The sequence below is a fragment of the Lepisosteus oculatus genome, chromosome 5 (assembly GCF_040954835.1).
Source record: "Lepisosteus oculatus isolate fLepOcu1 chromosome 5, fLepOcu1.hap2, whole genome shotgun sequence".
Classification (NCBI taxonomy): domain Eukaryota; kingdom Metazoa; phylum Chordata; class Actinopteri; order Semionotiformes; family Lepisosteidae; genus Lepisosteus; species Lepisosteus oculatus.
In genome coordinates this window covers 51,059,018-51,084,401 of record NC_090700.1, presented here as the reverse complement: position 1 = coordinate 51,084,401, position 25,384 = coordinate 51,059,018, and the positions used below count along the sequence as shown (strand labels likewise).

At 35.4% G+C, this 25,384-nt stretch overlaps 1 protein-coding gene across 5 annotated transcripts in view; it reads right to left on the bottom strand.

Moving 5' to 3' along the window:
- Positions 1-25,384, bottom strand: part of peak1 (pseudopodium-enriched atypical kinase 1) — a 126,498-nt gene that overhangs the window by 86,581 nt on the left and 14,533 nt on the right. For 4 of the 5 annotated variants that reach the window (XM_069190618.1, XM_015343573.2, XM_015343572.2 and 1 more), the window contains exon 2: positions 290-347. The exons of the other annotated variant lie outside the window; for it this stretch is intronic. The gene's annotated coding sequence lies outside the window, so the exon portion shown is untranslated. The remainder of the gene's footprint in view (positions 1-289; positions 348-25,384) is intronic. 5 annotated transcript variants of the gene reach the window in all.

Here is a 25,384-nt window from a genome sequence, read left to right as displayed (position 1 = left end):
TTTATACAACCAGAATAGCACTTTACACCATGTTATTTTTTCCTTCTACTCTATTCAAACTCTGATGACTATATACTATGAAAATGTTATAGCTGTTGGATATATTCTAATACTAACAAAGATTAAGCTTTAAAATCACATTTATTGTGGCCTTTGAAACATCTAAACATTGATGCTTTAGCTTTATTTAGCTATATAATATAATGACTGATACAATATTTAGCTGTAGATTGGTTTAGGATCTGATGAATCACCTTTAATCATATATTTGTTAAAAGGTAGTACATACTGGTATCTGTATAGAATTCCTTCACAGGGAGGATGTCCAATTGCCTTTCAGTGAAAACCTGAAAGAAAAATAAACGTTAAATTGAAGAAATTCTGTAACATCAATAAAACAATTCCATAACTGTACAACAATCACTCCATAAACAGCCACAAACCACATAGACAGAATGCAGAAGTGCAGACAGAATCCTGCATAGTATCTTTAAAGCCATTCACCTTTTGATACTCTACAAATTCTACAGCTTGGTGCTCACTGGAAGTATGGAATGCCCCCTCAGTAATGTCAAATCAAGCTAGTATATGAAAGAGCCCAGCATGACTAATCCCAACCCGTCCCCCAGCAGTGATATGACTCAGGCTCAAACCCATGACTTCTAGATCATAGAGCTCAACCTGTGCTCAAATTGAGCACCTTTAAAGGTGGAAAACTCTGAAGATTTTACATTTGTTTAAAAAACAAAAACAGAAAAAAAATCCATGCTTGAGGACTAACATTTTTCAAATGGTTAACTACTTGAACGAACTATAGATAAACCACCTTGTAAAACAGGGATATTAATGATCCTATAGAATATTCGGTAAAAAGGAAAAAAAGTACTGTATTTTGGAATTAAGTTTTAATAAGAAATTAATTTCCAACCACTTTTATTTCAGCTACTGTAGATACTTCATAATCTACCAATGAGACTTGATAAAGTATTTCAAATCTCTGTGCCTTGCAATTACATGATAAATCTTTTAGCAATAATAATATTCAAATTCTTTCACGTGGACATTCCTTTAAAACTTGAACTGAGAGAAACATGTTTCGACAAGGAGACAAAATACCAAGATGGAAAAAAACAGCATTTGCTTGAGCTGTGTTTTTTAATGATCCATGTTTATCACAACTTTCAATACTGCCACATAGATAGCCATTAACCATTTAGACTGCCCCATGATCTCGCGTTACACTGCTTCTTACAAAACTATGGAAAAAGTGTGAGACGTTTTCCCTGTTTAAACAGCACATTAAATCATGAGACTTTACAAATCTTTCAGTGTACTATATTCAAATAAACAATTTGATATATTTAATATACAAAAATTATATACTGAGCATCAAAAGGAAATGTGTTTTTCTTCCTAAAAATAAAGGGAAAAATATTTTTTTGTTACTAACTTGATTAAATGATTATTCGTGATCTGCCATAATACACTCCACTGACCTTGACTTCTGCATGAACACCGAATCATCTCATTGATGAGATAGCTGACTGGCTACAGGCAATGAGATGATTCAACCTTTATGAAGCCCAGTGAAAACTGAGAAAGTAAAACACTGATATAATACCTGCTTATCAAAAGAACAACACATTCATGCCATCAGTATGTTGGAGCAACAGCTTAGGGACTCCCCAGCAGTAGAGCCAAGTCCTCTTCAGTGATGAATCAATTTTTTGTGCAGACCACCCTGGTGCATGTCAGCGAGTTTGGTGAAGAACTGCAGAACAATACACTAACTGTTGTGTATAACAGCCCAATCTCTGAGGCCCAAATTTAATGGTCTGGAAAGGAGTGTCTAGCATAATAAAACCTAATATCTGCAGGAGTATCTACAAAACATGTAGTGATGGACAGAAACCTGGCTGCACGGGACTACACTGATCAAGTCTTTCACCTGCTGCTCTTCCTGCAGTCCCATCCTCACATGACAACATTACAGGATGACAATGCACATCCTCATGTGGCTGCTACATGTCTTTCTTATGAGATGAGAATGTGAGAGTTATACACTATACATTTAATTTGTTCAATTTGCCAAACTTGAGTTCCTGAACATCTCTGAGATGAGCTGGGTCTTTTCTTGACATCTAGAACTAAGAGACCAGTGAACAGACAAGTGCTTTCTAGGCTCTATGAGAGGAATGGAACAGAATCCTCCAAGACAGCACCTGCTGTCCTGCTTGTAACGATCAGCTCTCCCAAGTGTTGGACTGTTGCCATGATCCCAGGCTCATCCCTTCCGGTCTTTATCCTCTCTAAAACCGCAGAGCAATCCCCGCTCTCTTTTTGCTTTCCAAGCTTTACCTGCTTCATGACTATCATGCCCCACTGTAATGAAAAGGGCAATAAAACTGTCAGGCAGTCTGTAAAGTCTTCTCTACCTGTCATTTCCCATGCCATTACACTCAAACCAGAACCACTCAGTACAACGCAACACTGATTTTTCAACGGATACACGCATGTTTAGTGAATTAGTTTCTTATGCTACATGATAAATAAATGATACTCCCGTGACTGGGTATGACTAGGTATGAATCCCCTGACTAGGTAACCCCCAATCTCAGCTCATCCAAAATAAATAAAATCTTTTTTAAGACCAGGACGTTTCTAGCTAGAAGTTTTTCTTCTAGTGAACTGCAATGTACGTGCCGATATGCAGAATTTACTTTGGAAACACTCATAGATCTAGAACAGCATTAGAGCATTTCACCAATTAACAGTGGCTAATACCACTACTAACCGCTATTAAGAGTTAATACCTCTAACATCAGAAGTTTGCATGTATGTAAAATGTATAAGTGCTCTCTTACTATACAGTCAGCTCAAAATAGTTCAAATCTATGTTCATAAGCGGTATACTAAATTTATTTCAAGCATTCGGAAATGATTTTGTGTTAAATTGAAGTGGGAAAATGTACTGTTCAAGTTGAACGCTGATCTGCCAGTTCCTCTTACACTATGTTAATATTGACAGTTAAATTGTCATGCTTTCTATCTCAGTGATGTGAACATTTTACATAATACTCAAAAGAAAATGGCCACTTCAATGTCCTGAAGTGCACTACACATTTTTACTTACAGGTAAAAGAGTTACTTACGATGTTCCCAAGGTCAGCAAAGAAGTCACCCAAAATGCTCATATCCCACCAGGACTGATTCATGACCCTGAATTCTAGCTAACTTTCCCCAGGACTGACCCAGCTTTACAGTTAGAAAGAGATCTTCCCCTGCAATTAAATATCTTACAAATATACAAAATGTCATTTAAAAAACCCTTCTTATGTTTTTACTTGGTCCTGACATATTCAAAGAGGTTTACAAAATTCCTAGTCTTCACTGAAGGACAATTCTGTTCCCTTACAGCACATTCAGGTTTATCTGGTTTAAATATCTCAAATTTGTATTCAATGCTTTTACCTCAAGATGTTTTAATGTTGACACAAATATCACTCATCACAGCACAGCATTAGAAACAAGAAATATGGCAGGTGGGACCTGCAGAAAATGTAAATATGTTCAAGAAGGCACAGCTATCTGTATGTTGGGGTGTCACTTGAGTCACAGCAATGCTGTGATGTTTGTGACTAAGCATCAACCCCTTGACTGCCGAGTTATACATACATTTACTAACACCACAAGAATATTTAAAAATATAACAATGTCAAGATTTAAGAATGCAAAAAATATTAATCTCAACTGCATTTTAAAAGTATTTTAATTGGTAAAAGTTCATGATGGTTTTCCTTTCTTGTGCATAAAAGCCCAGACTGTATCTTAAATATCCTAGCTCTCCTATGTATTGGAAATGCATAGGTTGATAAACTGAATGAAAGCAGAAAGCATGGAATTCTTGTGTCTTAATTTTTTTATTATGTTTTATTGTATTTATATTTTGTACACATCAGCCTTGACATATCAGTTTTTATTTATGCATCCTACACTTTCATCCCACTCTAAAGACTGAGCTATTCTAGAGATTTAGGTTTAATTTTGCAATATGCCACAGGGAGAAAAACGTCAGCCTTTGTAACACCTGTACAAACTATTAAAATTAAAAGTTTGAATTGAGGGCTGTGCTCTAATAGACATTGGGAAGGATACACAACAGACAAAATCATTCTTGGATGTCACACATGAGATGTTTATTTCTATGATCAGTGGATAGGAAGATTGTAAGTAAAACACACTGATATATGTGTGAAAAGCACTCCATATATGGAATGTGTCTAGTTCTGCAGTATAACTCAGAGATGGCCAAGACAAATATAAGGGATACATTTACATGAGATAGCCACCTCTCAGATATATGTGAAATCTCTAAGTGGCTGATGAAGCTGGCCTTCAATATCATACCCTTTCTATACCCTGAAAAGAAAATTTTAATAAAATAAACTATCAGCATTCAAAATGTTAAATGCCACTCTATAAGACCAGACTGCCCTCCAAAGTACTTTAGACTGATACCTTAAGTGCATGAGTTTTTCGAGTGCAGCTGCAATTAAAATCAATATCCTCTTCTCAGCTGGAAGCTCAGGGTCTTTCTGTCCGAAGGCATTGATTTAGCTGACCCCTACTCAGGATTCTGACCCTGGCTCTAAGCTGTAATCCAAAGGTTTGTCTTGAATAATACAGAGCAGAGGTGTCCTGAGAAACGCCAGCAGTAAGGACAGTTCCATGTGTATGACTCATGTCTGCCCGCTACATTTATTCCATTTTCCATTGTTTCATACATACTGCTGGCGGGCTTAAATCTGAACTAACTAAACACAGACTGGAATTTCAAGAGTCAGAAATGTATATAGTTACAAATGCAAAATTCTGTATGAACCAGCATGTAATCTTTCACTACACTGACTTTATCATTTGTAAAAATAAGTTCAAATGGAGAGGTCACACACTCCAAAAAAGTTCTGCATCCATACTATTTCATTTACAAAAATAACCTTAAATAACAGAAAGACAGAGCAGGAGGCAGGCACAATTCTTTTGTACTCTTAAGCAAGGTAATCCACTCATACTGGTTCAGTAAATGTCGTGCTGTATAAAATACTTTTCCAGATTGTCATTATAAATGAGAGTTTGTTCTCTACTGATTTGTCTGGTAAAGGTAAGGAATTTTAAAAAGAGTTAAAATAATTTAAAAAATTAAATTGTGTTCAGTAATAAAGTGTATTACTTTATATTTTATAACTAAAAAACACCTATGGAGTTTATTTTTACCCTGTTTTATTTTTTGTGCAATATAATGTCTGGTCGTTCTGATTTTACAGACAAAATTCCCTTTTAGACTTTGTCCATTAAATCTGAAGTCCATTAAGCTGAGGTTTACTCTTTTATCAGTTGGTACAAATTTCAAACTTAAGACACAACCATGCCTAATTGATGTATAATGTCTCACTATCACCTTTACTGTTTCAGATTGCAGTTTTATGTTCTGCCATTCATCTTCTAGCTTGTCCAATATAAAACAGTCAACAAAAGCATGTATGTAAATATATCAATGAATTAGAGTTGAAAAAAATCTGATGGTGAATATTTCTGACCTGAAAGTGGGTTTCTAGAGAAAAAAAAACAACCCTGCATACCTATAGATTCAATAGTATAATGTCACATTATTGGTTAAAGGGTTCAATTATACAAATGAACATCTAGATCAAAAAGAAAACAGAAAGAGGTCACAAGAATCATAACTGGGAAGACCTGCACTAGGCTTCCATATTTAGTCTAACAATGTAGTAACACAGGAGGAAAAATGGTTTACAAGTCAGAGTTCAGATCTATAAAACAAGAACAAAAGCATCACACTGAGATTCTCAACAGGAATACATTGTTTTCTTTAAAAACAAAGTATTTAGAAAGAATACCCTACACAAAAAATATTTTAAATGGTCTTTTTAGGGAAATCAAGCTTAAAACTGCAATCTAGATAAGAACTATGTCAATTTTGCAGTGGCCATCATTTTCCCTGGTGCAGAAATTGAAAATAAATGGACTTTCTAATTTGTAGCTGACAAGCAAGTCATAAGAGAAAATAATTTAAGCTTTAAATAAGCTTTCCACTTAACTTTCCTTTGGAACACTTACTGTCTTATATGAATTTAAATTAAGCCTTTAGTGCATATTAAAATGCAAAGAGTTCATAAAGTTTAATGTAGTGTACCTTAAAGATTGTGATGATCCATTAGAATTTATCCTCCTTTCAGACCCATCAATAATGCAACATGAGTATCCTCTTACTAAATGACCATTTACTGCTCTTGGGGGTCATCATAAAGGAAATGATAATGTAACATTTCTCAATTATTAACACAAAATGAATGTATGATCAATAACAATGGAATAGAATTTGTTGAATGTGTTGCCAGTACACAGAGGATCTCATTAGTAATAGTGCGTACAATGTGAATAATATTAATATGGAGTTATTCTAATGTCTAACATAAACTCACTTGAAAATAATACTGTAAACTGGTGCTTTGTGATTAAAATGCCATGGTAGTGAATCACAAGACAACCTTTGATCACATCTACAGCAAGAATACCAAAGTGCAATCACCCCTCAGATAGAAGAGTTGACCTTCAACAATTGTTCAAAGCCCTGTCAAAATTGCAAGATGACATCTTTTCAGAAATGGCATTTATCTTTGTATAACTTCTATATTATTGTAACAACTGCAAGCTGCTGACTTGATAAGGAACTCCTAGACACTGAAAAGAACGGCCCAAAAGGGTATCCAGTCAGCTAGAGAAGAGATTACATTGCAAAATTCTGCTCATCTCATGAAAAATAAATTGTTCTAATGCTACTGGGGTTTTTAAAATAACTGAAGAATTATTAAAACACATGAAAGATGCTGTGATAACTGATCAGAGATTGAATCATCAACATCACAGTTTGATGTCACTGTAAAAAAAGGTAGCATTTTAATATAGTGCTAATTTTATTAATCCTGACAGAGTTTTTATGACCAAGTAAAATACTTGTTTGACAGGCCGATACTACTTTTATAAATTTAAAACAAGTACTGGAATTTTACAGTACGATTTCAAAGTCATACAATTTCCCTGTGAAAAGTGTTCAATAAATGAAAGTGCTTACTTTGCTTACTAGAAGAATTACTCTACTGAAAACAATACCTGTGTGTGAGATGCATAACTATAGCTCTTCATCACAGTATCTCATTAATATTCCACTGCCACATGCTGATCATTTTTCTAAATTCAAACATTCAACTGAATACGCTGAGCATGCTTTACCACTAATTTATTAGCCTGTATACAAGGATATGAAGCATAACTTTTCATTTGAGGGTTCTTTTTTTTTTTTACAGGCAGCATTCATTAATATAGTCTGTGAGCTCAATCATTCATTTCCTATGGAGCACAGCAGGTAATTCACACTTTGAAATTAAATAAATCCTACAACTCTTGTGCTACAGTGGTCTGATAAGAAATAGACATATTGTTTTACTCAAAATAATACTGCACCCACCCCAATGAATTTCCCTCATAATTAATTAACTAATGCAGTCTGTGTTTCAAAATGTTATGACCTGTTTTCTCACAAAGAGAACAGGCTGACTTATTACTACAGCTCTTAAATGGACAGTAGTTAGATCAAGACCCGAAAACAAAAACGGCAAACATACAATGTAAATGTGTAAATAACTTATATAAATGTTTTCCATTTTAAGAATCTTGAATTTGCAATGCTGGCATTTCTTAGTTTATTAAATTGTACAAAGTCAACAAATTAACCTTGTTCAACAATTCAATTCATTCTAGAGGTCTGAGTGGTGAGGTGCATTAGTTTGCAGGTTTAGAAGGAACAAGTAGAGATTAATTCCTTGCAGAACCGTACAAAGAAAAATCAGTGTTCCAGCTGAAGGATAAAGAAACAGTCTGAAGAAGGCACAACAGCCAAAATGTACCGTGTTCTTAACCTCAACTTAATCCAATTAACTTGCTTAGACTGTTAGCACTAAAGGATTAAGAAACAAAATACAACACTATTTAACAAATTCAGGAATACTATAATTTACCCTTTTAAAATGTATGCAGCTGAGAAAAGTCAAGGCAAGGTGATGCTATTTAGCTTACTGGAAATCTTTTTTTTTTTAATTTAAACCCAGGATACTGTAAATAATAGGGGGGGAAAGGGTTTGGTTTACATTATGGAGAATTATTAAAAGTTCAGAATCAGTACACTAAATCACAAAACTATTAATATAATCAGTTTTATATGAAGATCTCTAACATCTGATGGCAATGTACAAAGCTGGGGGATAGTTGAGAGTTAGGAGCATAGTGCATCATAGGAACATAAACTTACTGTAATATAGTTAAGACTTGGAGTCTTTCTACAAGTTTAGATGAATAAACGTCATTAAATATGTTGCAGTGGAATGACCTCAACATGTGAAAATATTTACAAAGGCCTGGAAAGCCCATTTGGGAACTGCACATAATGAACACTATTCCTCGAATTCCTCTGAGCTCCAGAAAATGGATACATCTACTGAGTAGGCTCCCAGGATACTGGAAAGATCTACTTGGACAGGATAATTAATGTAAGTTAAAACATGTTAATTCACCATCAATCTGTTACTAAATTGGTTTTCTGATGTGACATTTAAATGTGGTACTGTTAAGACAGAGTAAATGTAAAAGTGTCTCTCAATAAATGATTCTGGTTTTATGCACACATTAGCCATGAACTGAAAAAAAAATATTAACTTGATCATTATTTAATAATAATTATATTTGTTTACACTTATATAGTGTATTTCTGGAAACTCCACTCAAAGCTTTTTACAGTTAATGGGGCCTCCCCTCCACCACCAATGTGCAGCCCCCACCTGGATGATGTGACGGCAGCCATAGTGCGCCAGAATGCTCACCACACATCAGCTATCAGTGGGGAGGAGAACAGAGTGATGAAGCCAATTATTAGGAGGTCATGATTGGTAAAGACAAATGGGAAGGTTGGCCTATATTATTAGAAAAAAGGCTTTCTTTTAGGAAAAAGATAGGAGACATCAAGAATGGGTCCAATCACTTCTAGGAGTGCTTTGTAATATTAGTTATATTACTGTCGATGGGAAAACAGACATGAAAGGTTTGCTAAAACAATTCTCCGTTCACAAAAATATATATATTTAAAGGTGTCATAAATGCCAACAAATTAGTATGTGAACCAAAAGCATCTGTTGTGTTTTTAACACTTCTTACAATATAAAAAATATCCTCCTCATTTCAAACCACAATTTCATCTCACTTTGTCTGTAGTAAACTCTAATTATACACTGCTGCTCAAGTCATCCACACTATAGCTTATTGTCTGGACAATCCTTCATGAATTACTTGTACTTTTTTCTCCCAGTGGTAGTGAAGGACCCTATTCTAAAACTATCCATTAAGAGTTAGCGTCTATTATGTAGAATCTTTGCAACAATATGCAACAGTTTTTGAGTTACCCAAGAACATCATGAACAGGTGAAATTAACCATGTTTAACTTATGGCAGTGATTAGCAGGTCTGACCTTTTTGAACAATGAGTCTGTCTGATGAAAATGAAAACCCTTAGGAATAAAATGTTTTTGCAGAAATTCATATGATACTATAAGCTGCTATAGTGAAAAAACAATTACACCTCAATACAACTTACAGGTGCATTAATAAGCTTCGAAGTGCAAATTTACCTCTTGTGAAAAAGTCACAATGGTGATTCTCAGTACTAAACACTATCTCTAAAGGCAGAAAATAAGTAAAATATACACCATAAATTTCACTTTCATGCATGTGGTCACAAATGTAGAACTAAATTGAACAGTTGAGGAAGGAGAATTCCAACTTTTGCTAAATGAAAACAGTACAGGAACTGCTTTCAAAGATCTGCAGAAAGCAATTGCTACTTAAAGAAATAGTTGAACATGATTTCATATGAACTTGAAATGAAACCACATACTGCATTTTAAAATGTCTGTCTTTCTGAGACAGAAATGGTTGCTAAGATACTCCCTAACTCACGAGTGGCTCATCAGACCTTGACTGCATCAGTCCTAGATTGCAGTCTGGATCTGGATAAATAGTTGCAGGTTGAAGCTCGCTGTGTCTTTCTAAACAGGCAAAGTTATGTTTTTTTAACATAGCAGAAACAGAATCTAAGCCAACAGCATCTTCCATAATTGTCCTGTCTTCTTAATGATCTACAGTGCCTTTCAAAAGTATTCCTATCCTTCCTATGGTGTCCCATTTTGTGAAATTACAAAATCATAGATACATATTTTAATATGAATATTTTATTCTGAATGCTCAAACTGAAGACATCTAAGGACAAGATAAGCTACAATTAACATCAGCTATAAACAAAGATATACTAAAAAAACTAAATGTGTTGATAAATAAGATCCATTAACTCAATATTCATTTGAAGTACCATTGGTAACAATCACAGCTGCCAAGTATGTTTGGGTCTCTACCAGCACTGCACACCAACATGGTGCAATTTTTGCCCATTATTCTTGCAATATTTGCTCAGGCTATCCATGCTTGCTTGGAGATTGCTTAAGAGTGGCTGTTTTTAAGTCTTTCCAAAGATTTTCAATAGGAATCAAGACAGACTTTTTTCAAGGACATGCACTTTATTATTAAGCTACTCCAGTGTATATTTGGCCTTGTACTTTGGATCACTGTGGAATGGGAAATTTATGTCTCAATATTAGGTCTGAACCAAATTTTCCTCTATGATTTTCCAGTACTTTGCTACATCTATGTCCCTATAAATCTTGATGTACAGTACTTCTCAATTCTTGCTAATGAGAAGAACTATAATGCTGCCACCACCAGGTTTAACAGTCAGTAGGGATAGCGTTGACTTAGTAAAGCACTACTTTAGGTTTGCGTCAGGTGCAACACTTTAGACTAAAAAGTTCAAATTATGTCTTGTTTAACCACAATACCTTTTGGCACAAGTGTACTATATCACTTAAAGGCCAGTTCTGTGGAACGATTGGGTTGTTGTTGACACATACACATCTAAACCACTGAGCTTTGCAACTAATTCAATGTTACCATTGACCTCACACATGCATCCCTAGGCTGCTAGGTTTGGAGGGACAGCATGATCTAGGTAGTGCCTGCATGTTTGCCATTTCTTAATGACTCACTGCACTATGCTCAAATAGATATGAAGTGTCTTTGAAATGTTATTATATTCTCCTGGTCTTCGCCTTTATACAACTTCCTGAGTTTTTAACGTTCCCTGGCCTTCATGTTTGAATCATTGTCATTCACTACCTGACTCAGGGATCCTACAGAGATAGATGTATCTATTCATGTGAACCACTATTATTACATGGAGACACTAACTATACCTATGCAATCATGTCTTTTCCATTTTACTTTCATATTAACTATCTACACTATTTTTCTTTGATTGTGTGGAAAAGGTTGTGTATATAAAATATTAATTACCATGTCAAAGTATTAAGATCACAAGATTAAAAGCGACAAAATGCACAATGGTCTGAATACTTCAGCAAGGCACTGCATGTGAAATGTTCTGTTTTTAATGGCAACATAACTTTTTTCATGGTATTTGCAGAACCGAGCTTCTCTTAATAATTAATAATAATCTTAACATGGAAGATCCTGTAAATTGAAATATCTCCTGGAACTCTGACAGGTATTTTGAAAAAGTTTTTTTTCAATAAAGATGTTATGAGACAGCATGACAGGGATATTTGTAAAGTGATATTGGGTTGCTCCTTTGAATTATCAAAATATCTTTTAAGTGTGCAAGTGAGAAAAAGCTGGATAGTTACTTTACCTGCAATATTAAGTAAATATACATTGTAAATGTAATATTAAATTAAAAAACACCTAGTGAAAAAGTTTGAGAATTTATTGCACCTAAATAAACTACAATACATCCAAAACAAAGTAGTTACACAAAGAAATCCTAATCATTAAAAATGTAACTGCTGCCACAATCTCCAGATACAAGAGTCATAAACCAACAAAAAACCTTTGGTTCTGTAAAATCCATAAGAAATCACAAAGAACCAGTAGTGGTGTTTTACATAATATCCCCAATCCTCCTTATATGTATGGTAGAATAATTGCACTATGGATACCAGACAAAATGTCTAAAGGCACACAAGGGGTAGCTTAGTATAAGAAACTATTAAACTAATCAGGCCTTACAAGATGTTAACATTGTAGAGTTTGGTGTTAAATCTAAATACAGAGTATTATAAGGAACTACTATATATGACAAAACTATTTTGCAGGTAGGTACAGACTTCTTTTTCCCCATTTGACCCCTAAACCCTGAATAATTCTGAATTAATATAGCTGGCCAAAAAGTTTGAATGGTTTAAATGATTAGAAAAAAAGATGATACAATTATAATGTTTTGTACTATTATAGTATTATCTTTTGGCCAGTTTAAATGTCACTATCATTTTGTTCTAAATATATGGATCCCTTCAGGAGGGAAGTGTTTAAGTTTCTGTATTTGTTTTGCTCTGTTGGATAGCACTTTGCACATGAACTGATTCAGAATAGCAATTTTAAATACCTTTTCTGGGGGAACAAGGTTATCTTCTTTAAAGCAATCTGCTTCAGAATATCTAAATAAGACTGCAGACAGTAAATGTCAATGAACACAGCTGTATAAACAACTTTTAACCCAGTATCTATGTACTAAAGGTACAGAATGGGCAGAAATAGCACAGGATTCAGAGGTTATAAAGACTACAAAGCTTTTAGCTAATTGGATTATTGGAGAACACATGATCCTTGGATCTGTGATCTTAAAGTCTGAGTATGGCAGCTGTTCTGAAGGGAGTTCTGTCAGTCAGAGCAAATATTTTCAGATTCAGAGTTTAATGAGATTCTAACTTTTATGGATTTAACCAAGCTGACTCTGGGAGTATTAATCATGTTCTCGGTCTGTTTCCTAGATCAGGAAGCCTGAAGGCATTGTAGGTGGAGACTTAAAAGAGCCAAAAGATTTGCCACTCCAGCTTCAGTAAGTGATCCAAAATATACAACTACACAGTCATAAGACAGCCTAGATTAAATGTACATACACATGCATAGAATTGATCATATTGATTAGTTACAATAAAACACACTAAAATTCAAGCTGACAGATAATGCAAAACTCAAATAAATGTTTATATATTATGTATTTCTATATTCCTATCCATTGAATGCTAGGCAATAAACAAGGCCTAAATCCAGTGTTTTGACAGAGTGACAGTCTCCTTTCACTTTTTCCTCATTTTCAGAGCTGCTTGGTTAATTATGATTAACTGTAAAGCATCTATTTACAGACAAAAAGTATATACATATTTATTTTATATATGTTTATATTATATAACATTACATATTAGGGCTCCTTAATGTAGTCAACTACCAGTTATAATTTACAATCCACCTCTCACTTTGAGTAATGTAAGAAATTACCAAAATCAGAACAAGTTAAAATAACACAGGGGGGCATTTGTCTAGCAACTTCACAGTACATGTGGTCTACTCCTTCTTTTGTGCAGAAGACAATTCAAATTCACTCTTAACAACGAACATCTGTGAAGCAAGGCCATAACACAGGCTGGGATTAATCCAAAAATCCTTAAAAAACTGGGCTCTCACAATGTGAACATACACTTTCTTTTCAACAAACTAAAAGTCTAGTTTAACTTAAGACATTATCTTCATATGCAAGTGATAAGACTCTGGCTGTTATCCCTTCATCACCAGGAATTTAAGCATTATATATACTATATATATTTAATCTCAGGCAAAAACTTTGAATTTTGTAATGGTGTACACATTTTCCTTACTCTACTAACTTTTATGAGGTATAACGGGGACTTCTCTTCCCTGTTGACCATTTTTATTTTTGATTAAATACTGTACATGTATCTAAAAGGCCTGTGCAAGACACTCTGCCAATCAGGGTGATGGATTCCAACAACATCCATATAGCTATGACCTCTGCACCTCCATGTACGTAGTGCACAGTTTAAATATCTGTAGCTGTAAATTATTTAAAGTAAAAATTACAAGGTTGGCTAAACAGTGTGGCAAAGTCAGAACCAGCAAAAGAAAAATCAGAAGATTGGCAGTGGACAGGATTAAACCAGGCAGAGTGGAAAAAAATGGAGGACAACATAATGAAGAAAATGAATCACTGGCAGGGTTCAAAACCCACAGGTCATACCACCATTATCAGAGTCCTTTAGCTAAATTATTGCCTTGCACTGGATTCTGTGTAGCTGAAGTGTACAGAATATCTTGAAAAATTTTCCAGCCTACATGAAATATTTCCAAACCCTTCAAGAACCACTTTCTTTTTTAAATGATTACTTATCTGCTTTGTATGAAAAGTAAGCAGCAGAGATGCTGACCCGAGTATGGCAAAGTGCCATCAGGAATCATTGAGCTTCTCAAGCACCAAAAGGAAAAAAATCACACCGAGAACAGCTCCCCCTGAATAACTGCCAAGTTATCTTTGACAAAAGTGCATTAAATGCCATTGCTGCTCTACAAGGTGGATTAATGCATACTGGAGGCTAACATACCAAAACATTAAATTCCAGAACAGGTCAGTTCGATCATAATTTGTTGAGGAACACCATTGGCTTAATTTATATACTTTTTAATATACTTGCCAAATTCATCCATTCATTTTCTAAACACTTTACCCAATACAGGCTTGAGAGGCAGCCAGAGACTATATCCTTATATCAATGGGCACAAGACTGGATACATCCTGGACAGGGTGTCAGTGCATTGTAGTGTGAAATGTCGGCGTCACACTAAACAACTTTTCCTAGATTTTCAGTCGTAGCCTTCATATTATGCGGTTAATTGTTTAATTGGCTTCTCGGGTGAGAGGGAAAACCAGGAGACGCTTAATTTCTGGGATCTGAGTCTGAGATTTCAATCAGCCGTGCAAAAATCCCAAAGGGCAGCCGGGACGCCAGGAATATTCCTGCGGACGATCCCTGAGAACACACTCTGCAATACCCCCCCCTTCCCCTTTCCCTGTAGAGTCGCACTCCGCGCCCGTTAGTAGTGTGACACCCCCAGCGACTCAGTCATAGCACTCTTAATAGCCCCTTCGACTCTCTGCGACTCACTCCGAGAATTTTATAAGATGTTTACATGCTTGTTCTCCATTTTAGTTTACCTTTGTGTGGTGCTCCTCCCCCTATTCCGGTGTGCTCCACGTTAATTGGCTGCCAAAATGTGGCGACCTCGCGGTGCAACACGAGATTTGGAACAGTGATGAAAAGTCGTGAGGGAATCGTGTAATTAGTCACCCCCTGCGATTCCTAGTCATATAATTTGACACCCTCTAGGACAGAAAAGGAAGTGAGATTCAGCAAATGCAGTCGTTAAATTTGACATTTTAACTAGAAGCCGTGTCGAGTCCTGTAGTATGATGCCGGCTTCACTGTAATACTGTAAACATTCTGAAATGACAATGTTATGTAAACAAGAGTAAAGCATGACAAAAATGATAAAACAACAGTGCTGGTAGAGACACTGTTTCTTTGCATTTTGATCTGCATTTTATGAGATTTGAGATGTGACTTATATCTCCCAAAATTTCAAGTATTTAACTGTAATCTAAGAACATAACGGTTACAAATAAGAGGAGGGTACTCTATCTATTATTAACTAACTTTACCTAACATTAATACTGGAATAATTACAGACTTACCTTTCTCTAATACTCACACAGGGAATCCAAAAGTTATTGAATAGAATCAAAAGAAGAATCATTGGTATATATTCAAAGCACTTGTAACTTTTTGATTTCACATATAAATTATTGTATGGAACCCATTTAAGTGCTGTGCTGGGCAACTCTTCAGAAAACAAATAAAGGCTTTTAGATCTTTTACACCTGTGAACTTGGAACATTTGCTTTATTAAAGGTACAGTTACTTAGAAAATGCTTTGAAGCCAAGATAGAAGTATTACAATTATCCATTTCAATAATTACCTATGTTACTGAGAGCTTGGGGTAGAACAAAAATCAGAACAAACTCCAGGCATTCAGTCTGAAATACTATTTACCTTTTGTGCCTAAAAGCAATTAAAGAGCTACTTTTTAGATGATCTTGTATAATCTCCCATTCAAAACTAGGTTTCTCTATTTGTATGGCATCTTCATACCAGGCAACTCTCAGACTCCAGCTCCATAAACTCTTACGGAATGTTTGCGCTTAGGGCAAAGGAGGATAGCACTGCATTCCATTTCAAAATCCTCATTTGCCTGCCTGGAGTTTAACTTCTACAAAGACCCATAATACTAGTCTCAGAGCACAACAGAAATTAAGTGAATGGCAGTATATGTAAAAATTCTGCAAATCAATACAGTACAAATGTTCACTGACTGGCAATGAAGAGACATGGTTACACCAGCTAGGAAGTCACACTTCTTTCCATGAGCAAAAATAATTAATATTGATCTAGACATCTGCTAATCACTTTCATACCACATGATGCCAGTAACAGATCTGGGTGTCAGAACAAAACATCAGCCCATACTCTGAAATGATGAAGGTCAGGGCTAACATATGTAAGAATAAATTACTACAAATCTACTGCATAATTAAGACATTCAGTGACAATGTCACTTTTAGCTATTTTGTTAAAGACTTACTAGTGCTATACGGAAAAATATTCTGTGTTAGAAGATTAGATTAATTAATACAGTAATATCTTCCAATAGAGCTTTATGTACTTTGATAAGTCTAATTACTTATTTAAATATTTTTTCCAGATTGCTCTTTTCTGCTTTAGCAACAAATAAGTGCATGTTCTGAAACAAAAACATGACATTCCTCAGTAGGCTATTTTTAATAATAAAAAAGCACTGTCTTTTACTATGGTTGAAGTAGAAGGACACAGACCTATATCAGTTTTAATGAAGTCCAGGTCAGACCTACTTTTTCAGTCCCACCTTCCTTTGCCTCAGGCACAGAAATGCATTCTTGGGTCTGGTTAGCAAGCGTGGGATAATGACCTCTTTGACAGGAACTCACAAATTTGTAATAATTACCTCACAACTCAACACTGTTTCCCTACTTAATCCCTTGTGAAAAAGCTTTAACGGCTAGTGGTTCCAAACATGTTCTGGTGCATCACTTTCAAACTTTTTACAAAAAGTTTAAATTTTGTATGTATGACATCTTCTCATCTGACATGACAGGCAAAGCAGATTTACAAAGTATTTATTTCTTGTAATTTGAGATGGATGTGAACTGTGATCAACAAAACTTTAGATAAAAGTTGTACTTAATTCAAATTCTTAACCAGCCATCACTCTAGATGGATCCTACCGGGTACAAAGATTTAAAGTTCTTCTCTAAGCAAAATATTTCACCAAATTTGTTCTGGTTAATACCCCCGCTGTATAAATAGTTCTCTAGGTTTTAATTGTAATCAAGAATGTAAATGTTCTAATTGAAATACCTAGAAAATAAATAATAAATACTAACACATTACACAGATAAAGGATAGCACCAGAGGGAATACTGTTTCTGTACTCTTGAGCAAGACTACTCCAGCAATATAAAAAGAACCAAATTTTATATGAAAAAACCTTTGCAAAATGCTGTGGATAAAACACGTTTACTATTCAGCCAACATATGAGGAAAACAGGGACATTATACTAAAGGATCAAAAATAACCCATAAATGAAAATATTTGTCACTTCATACACAACACTTTTACCCAAAAACTGTTCGTAATTCTTTATAATAGTAATCTATAAATAACTAACATTGTTTTCTGCACAAATAAAGTTGTGCAAGTATATACTGAATCACCGCAAATGAAATCAACTGAAATTATTTTAGAAAAAAACTCTCCAAGGTGCTACTATATAGGTAGTACTAGAACATGGTTGTTTGACTTGTGTCATTACATTCATGAGCAACTCATACAATGTACTTCATTTGATAAAACGGCATTAATAACAGTTTTAGCACAACAGTCTTGTTGACTGCTCAAGCACGGGCAGCGGAGTGATACTGTTCTTGACCTGCATTGTGCTGGGTGAGCATATGGGATTGGATTTATTCTGCTTGCAGTGGCCTACATTTATTGGTTTTTGTTTGTTTGTAAATGAATTGGTTTCCAGGGCAAAATGAGTTCCCACATCTTGTTCTCAGCAGTCAGCCTTGTTGATGGCTCAATACTGGAATCCAGACCACACATCAAGATAAATCCCTGTCCTAGACAGTAACCTTCAGTGGGGAAGGCAATTAAGGCACACAGTCCCCCACAATGTGCCTGAGACAATACACTGAGCCTACAGTAAGTCATGATGCATAGACCACAATATACTTAATAGCTTCAATGAACTACTTTTCAAGGAGGCAATTTTCAATAAACAAATGTTTTAAAGACGTAGGCTATAAAGGTTTTTGGAGACCTCAAGTCGCTCTGTAGTAGTATGATAATTATAGTAATGATATTTAGGAATTCTGTGCAAGATAAATATTCTAGAACTCTAATCAATGCACCATTGATCTGCATTAGATGATGCTAGCCATGAATAAGCAGGGGCAGTGGTCCAATTCATTTAATTAACTTCTGCTAAAATTACATGCAACTAAATAAACATCTTGTAATGTCACGAGAGAACTTCTGATGTGACAATTTACGAAAGAGCATTATGTTTTTGCAGCAGAAACACCTAAAATGAAAAAAATGAAAACAGCTACCAGGTTCCTAAAAGCATATTCATTAGAGCCATTACCTGAATAATGTTTAACTAGGCTAGAGCAGAGCTGATTTCTGTAGAGTGAGATACAAACTTCAGAGAGTTTCCTGCTCAAATTGTTTAAATAAATACATAAATAATCTGTGTGTCTGTTTGATACGTGTCAGTGGCCTGTGCTTTTCATGTTTTGTTTGTGCAATCATGCACTAATATTTAAGCTTAGTGTGTATGCCCGTACAAAATGAATTTTGTCTCCCCAAGCAATGCCTAGCCACAGGCAATAAAGATGTGTGTATGCACAGAAAAATCAAAATAATCTACTCTCTATAAACAGCACTAAGTAGGTTACACAATTCCCTACTGAATTGGACAGTATTTCAAATTAGTGTGGCACAGCACCCACAATACCAGCTAATCCCTACAGTAGCTGCATAACAACCCCTAAAGGTTTTACAGTAATTGTCTACTCTGGACACCATATCATAAATTCTAAGCTGTTATTCAATGTCTGCATTTCAAAAACCACTTCATAAAAAGGGAATATACATCTTTTAGCTACTGAAAAGTATAAAGTGACTTTCTTTTGCCTGAATTCTAAGTTTGTGATTCCACAATTTCCTCCTAAGACAATCAAACTGTTAAGCCAAATGGAAAAAAAGACTGAAAGGTCACACATTCCTTGATGTGGCTTGGAACATTAATTCACACATATATAATATGTTGCCCAGAAGCTAAGAAACTAGCTTTGTAGTTAAAAAGGCAGTCTATCTTTCAGAGCAACCTGCAAAATCTGTTACTTTAAGCTTTAAGCTAATGTATTATAAAGCTAAACAGATCTCATGTCTCATAAATACCTTACTTTTGTTGCCATTTCTGAAAAAAAATATAAGCAACAAAAATATAAAAATGACAAAATAGTTGAGGAACCACAAGATAAATTACATTATTATAGCATCAAAAGATTTGAATTCAATTAAGTTTACACTTTCTGGATACTTGGTGTTGATCAATCTCAGTCTTTATTGGGACAAAATCAAAAAGCTTAGTAGTTACCAACATCAGAATTAATGGCTAGTACAACCTTTACTTGTGCCTCTCTGCACGAATGATATCCTGATGTCATCCTGACAGTACAGCTTCTACAGACAATACTATATAAGGCGTTCTTTACAGTTTAGCTGGGGGATTCTGCTCTCAGCAGGGTGGGGAAAACTACTGGGCTTGAATGTGTTTACACAGTGTCATTTTTTTCCCCTTTCTAAGAGGGCCAGTTATTAAACATCATTCTGCCTCTTAATCCCAAATCCAACACTAATATTTATTGGGCTCTGCGGTTGGGGCAGGAAGTGCTGTGAAATTTGTGCTGAGAATGCAGTTGCTCTCCTCTCCCACCCACACCAATAGGTCAAGTCCAAACAGAAAAGGTTAACACCTCTCACCAGGATACTGAGAAAACCAGGTGCTGGAGAGATGTGTCTGGGGGTACAGAGGACTAATCTGGCCAGCCTGTTCGGAAAATGAAGCACATGAAGTGGCCCAGACAGCTGGAAAGAAGACCACTAGAAAGCTTGTTTTTCGCAATAAGTCTAAATAGCAGAAGAGAGCGGAAACAGGCTTCTCAGGACTAGCTGCTGACAGTGACTGTTAACAAGAAAAGAAAAATAAGCACTTTGCATTCAGCTGGAAGGCCCACTGGGTACCTTTCACTCCCACTTTTAGAAATTAGTACTTCCTTCCACAAGGCTGACTGATAAGACTTGGTTTCCAGTATTTGTTATGTGGGTAAAAGGTGTTAAACTCAGTTAAATTACTATTATCAGCATCAACATAAAAAACATTTTCAGCAGCACTTCAATTATCAACCTGATTTTACACCGATTGGTTACGCAAATTACTTCCCAATACTTATTATTACGCAACAACAATCAACAGATACATTTGTCAAGCATTAAGAATGCATTTTTCATAAAACTAAGGTCAGTAATAGAATTAGACCATACTTCTGCATAGCAAAAACAGTATACTCATTATCTTAATTAGCACTAAAAAAAAAATCAAAATATGATTTTTCTTTATCCCTTTATTTCTGTAAATTCTTATTCAGGCAAATAATTAATGTTTTAAAGTGGTGCAGACCAAATTCTAAAATTAGGATATTTTTTATTTGTATGGTAACTTCCTCAGATTATAATGCTTATGCTTTTGATTATAAATAGGTTTTTACCATCATGACCCTCATACCAAGATTTGAGAAATGAGGACTGTGCATGAGTCTTTCCAGAACATACAGTATGTCTTTCCAGAACAGTGTGGTGCCGTCTGTCGCATTATGTCGTCTGCTGTACTATGTCCTGAGAGACTGGCACGGATAAGAATTTCAATGTACATGAACATATCGCAAAAAACTACTCTCATACAGCAGAAGGACTGTAGAACATGGGAGGAATGGTAAAATGCATGCATGCTCAGAAATATGCCAATCAATCCAGTCCAAGAAGAAAAGTTTCAGAGAGAGACACATCTTCATTTTCTCCTTTCTTGCTAGGATAAAGGTGGAGTATTCTATGAGAGAAATGACTAACTATTTTTTGATAATGAGAATGAAGACAGATGAAGGGAGGTGCTGCTTTGTATGGCATGCCTTTCAAAACCTTTCCACAGCACATTTACAGGATATGAAGGATACAGGATATGAAGGTTCATTAGTCATGATGCAGTTATTTTTCCTTTTTAAGCCAAAAGGGAAAAGAGGTTGAGTTGGTCCAAACATTGATGGCTTACATCACTTGGGCACAACATGAGTTACTATATTTAAAAGCCATTATTTCACAGGCAGAGAGAGTTAAGGAAGATCCTACTTCATGCACAGCCAAAAAGAAGTGAAGAGATCCCACCCTTTTTGATTCTGCTTTAGGCAGTGTTAAGAATTTCAAACTTTAGGAATGGAAGGGGATCAGTTATATGTGTGACAAAGGAAACTTCAAATTGTCGTGGTAAAGGCAGCCACCAGTGGAAATGTACTGCGGATAAGTACAGTGTTTATGGTCTGCTGTAATTACAGTTTGGTAAAATTTCCAGCTCAATACTGCCCTGCATAAAGAGTATCTTTGGGTTAGCTGACAACCCAGAGCTACCGTTTAAAAACACATTTTACTCATTTTAAGAGCTGTAGACAGAAAAAGAAATTATCTTTCTGAAATAAAGTGCTTTCTATTGTTTTGTACAGGCCAACTGGTCACACTGTGCAGGTGATTAGATATAACTCTGAGGCCATGCAGTATTATAATTAGGAGCCTCAGGCCTCCGCTAGTTAACTTTGGAGTGAAGAGCAATCAAGCAGTACTAGTCAGTAGATTGGGTAGCACACGAGAGCCTCAAGGCCCAGGTATAGCTCCACTGTACTTTTATTAGCAGATTACATCAGCTGCGGGCAATTTTTATGAGCACGAGGGCAGGAGTACAGTTTCTTTTTCCAGTGTTAGCCTGCAAGCCAATAAGTTCTACATAAAGATTGTAACAAACTATATTTTAGTAAGTCCAATTCATTTCAGCTTTTGAACTTAATCGGTGAATTCACTTATACTTAAAAACATACTTGTAACAATCCACCTCAGCTAGATTATTTCTATCACAGTTAAATCACTGTTACTTATAGCCATTTAATTCACATGAAAATATTTTCCTGAAACAAAACTCTTACTTCCTATTTTCCCTTGTTCAGCTTATCAAATGTGCCTTCGCCTTCATATGTCTCTCTTCCTTCAGTTATATTGGTATCCATTCGATTCATTACAACATTGTTTTAGATTCATCTTTTAAAACTTTTTTTGCATACAATTTGATCCCAGGAATAGTAACCTGATGAGGAAAAGATAACCAGCACAAAACAATGAACGTTCTGTTGTAACAGAGCTATCTACATAAAGAGTTGATGTTGTACTACCATTCTATCTTGTCTGATGCAATTGGTTATAAAAGGGATTTTATATTTCATTCTGCTGCTTCAGAGAATGCAATGTTTAACATACTGTATGACCACTGCAGTGAGAAGAACAGACTGAAAATGTCATGCTTTTTGACATCACTACTCTGTCTGTGAGGAATAAAAACTATACAGAACAGTGAGAAAAATGACTGGTCTTTGGAAGCACTGAATTCGCTCACCTATCTGGGAGAGTGTGGTTTTAAGGTGCCTGTTGACTCCTCAGAGTTAGAGGATAAGATCCCAACTTTGGCAGGGGACAAACTACACTTGCAACATACATCCACAGAATGTACTGTGGGAGTAGGTAATTTTGCCCACCTTACTACTTTACTTGGGTTTCACAGCTAAATAATTGCTACATTCTGTATTATACAATGCAAAGGTTTCTAACAAAGAAAGTGCTGACACAATGAGAAATGAGAGCATCAAATACAATTCTGTCTTCTTTGACTTTAAAATGATTTTTTTTCTCGATATCTTTAACTTTTAGTTAGAAGCTAGGGATATAGTTTTATCCCTTCTGGTGATATATACATTTTTCCCTTGTTCACATCAACATACGAATACAGTATACCACATGTTCTTTCTAATATCTCTAGTTAATTAATTTTCAGAAATTGTAATGTAATTAAGACATTCAACTGTCTTCTGAAGGAATAGCTCAGGTTCCCCTTATGGGAGCTCAGATAGCTGCCAGCACACAATTAGAAATGGAAATTAATTCATGACAGCCTACTGTGTGCTCCTTGACATGAGCAAATGTTTAGGACACAATCATTCTATAAATAGTACCCAAAAACATGTTTTTGCATAGGACGTTAGAGAACACAATATCACTTTATTAACATCTTTCATTTGAATTCCTGAACAGGTTTTTGCATGTTTGTAATAGCTAAACATTTTTTTTTACTTTCTTCAGAGCATAAATTCCTACCTTCAACCATAGTAATTATACATCTCTGTACGACAGCAAGTCATTGTACTGTAACCGCTACAACTGTTATAAGCACTCATACCAGGGACTTGGCAAGATTGCTCACATATGTGTCAAACTATAATCACTGAAGGTTGTTAGAGTGTCATTAGGGCACTTTTATAAATCTGTTGTTCCAAATATAGAATCATAACAATGCATAAAAATCACCCCGACTACTTAAACGTTTTTTTTTGTGAAGTATAAAATAAATTCTTTTGACTGCTGAAATCATGCAATGTTCATCAATATTGCTGTTAAAGCTGTTAAAATTGAATAAAATTAATCAGTTGCCAGTAAATTCCGTCAATTAAACGCAGTCCTGTTTTTATTGAATTGGTCCATAAAAGTATGATTTTGCTCTTGAATTATTAATAACTTGCCGTTCAATGGAAAGTCTGATTTAAAAAAAATTCAAAATTTCCCGCATCAGTAGGACATTTTCTAAGATAAATATAATAATTTTATCCATCCAACCATTTGCTAGCTGTTTTAACCAACACCGGATCTGGAGTCCATCCCAGCAAGCACTGAGCCCAAGGCAGGCATAATTACTGACAAAAATAAAATTAAAGAATATAAAATTAAGAATCTGTTGAGAATGCTTAATCATACAGCTTTAATTCAAGAACTAAATCTGAATAGTGATCCTTTTTTCCCCCCACTCTGGAATTTGCCAAATCCTAAGACAAGTACTGTGGTGTTTAGGTTATTCTTGGTCAGTTTTACTACCTGTTATGAATGAAAATATGATATGAAATCAGTACACAAGACAAAATCCCAAATGATTCATATTTTCTCAAGCCAAAATAAAACCAACCATAAACACATTTTGTTGATTTTTGCTGAACATCAAATGAATATACTACTACAATGCTCAGAAACCACAAAACATCAGGTGAGATTTCCGATTAAGCAGTTTTGCCATTTTTAAGCTTAATTAGACACCACAGGTATGCCCAAATAATTTCTTCCAGCAGCAGAAATTGGAGTTGTTTCAGCTGTTACAATTTGAAACCCTTCTTGCTTCCACATGAAAACATCTCCTGCATTCAAATAACTTCTCACCACACCTGGCAGAAGTACCAGTAAGTTGTACTCTGATCTCATCAGATCCCAGAAGCTATGCAAAGCTGGGCCTAGTCTATACTGGGATAGAAAGCCTCCATGGAAAACTAGGTCACCAGTGAAAGTAGTATTTTCAGACCAGTAGGTAGTACCCCTCCTTCTGGACCTGAATTTCCAAACCAATTCCCCTGTATGTTGACTAGGGCCATCCTTCTACCAAGACATTAAAATGAGATCTGACTACTTGGTTATTAAAGATCCTACAGCCCATTTCTAAAGAGTAAGGAGTTAATCACAGCATCCTGATAAATTTACAATCTGAGTTTGTGCAATCTGGTACACCTAAATTTCCTCATTAATTCAACTGGTGCATTACTGTCTAATTTCTTTACCGATCTGCTGTGCAGTGAAACTGCTGGTACATAATTGTGGCCACATGTCACCCAAGTGGGTGCTGCAGTTCAGTGGTGGATGAAGTGTGTTCCCCCCTGTATGTACTTTAGGATTCTTTGGGATGAAACTATAAAAATACAATCAGTCACATGG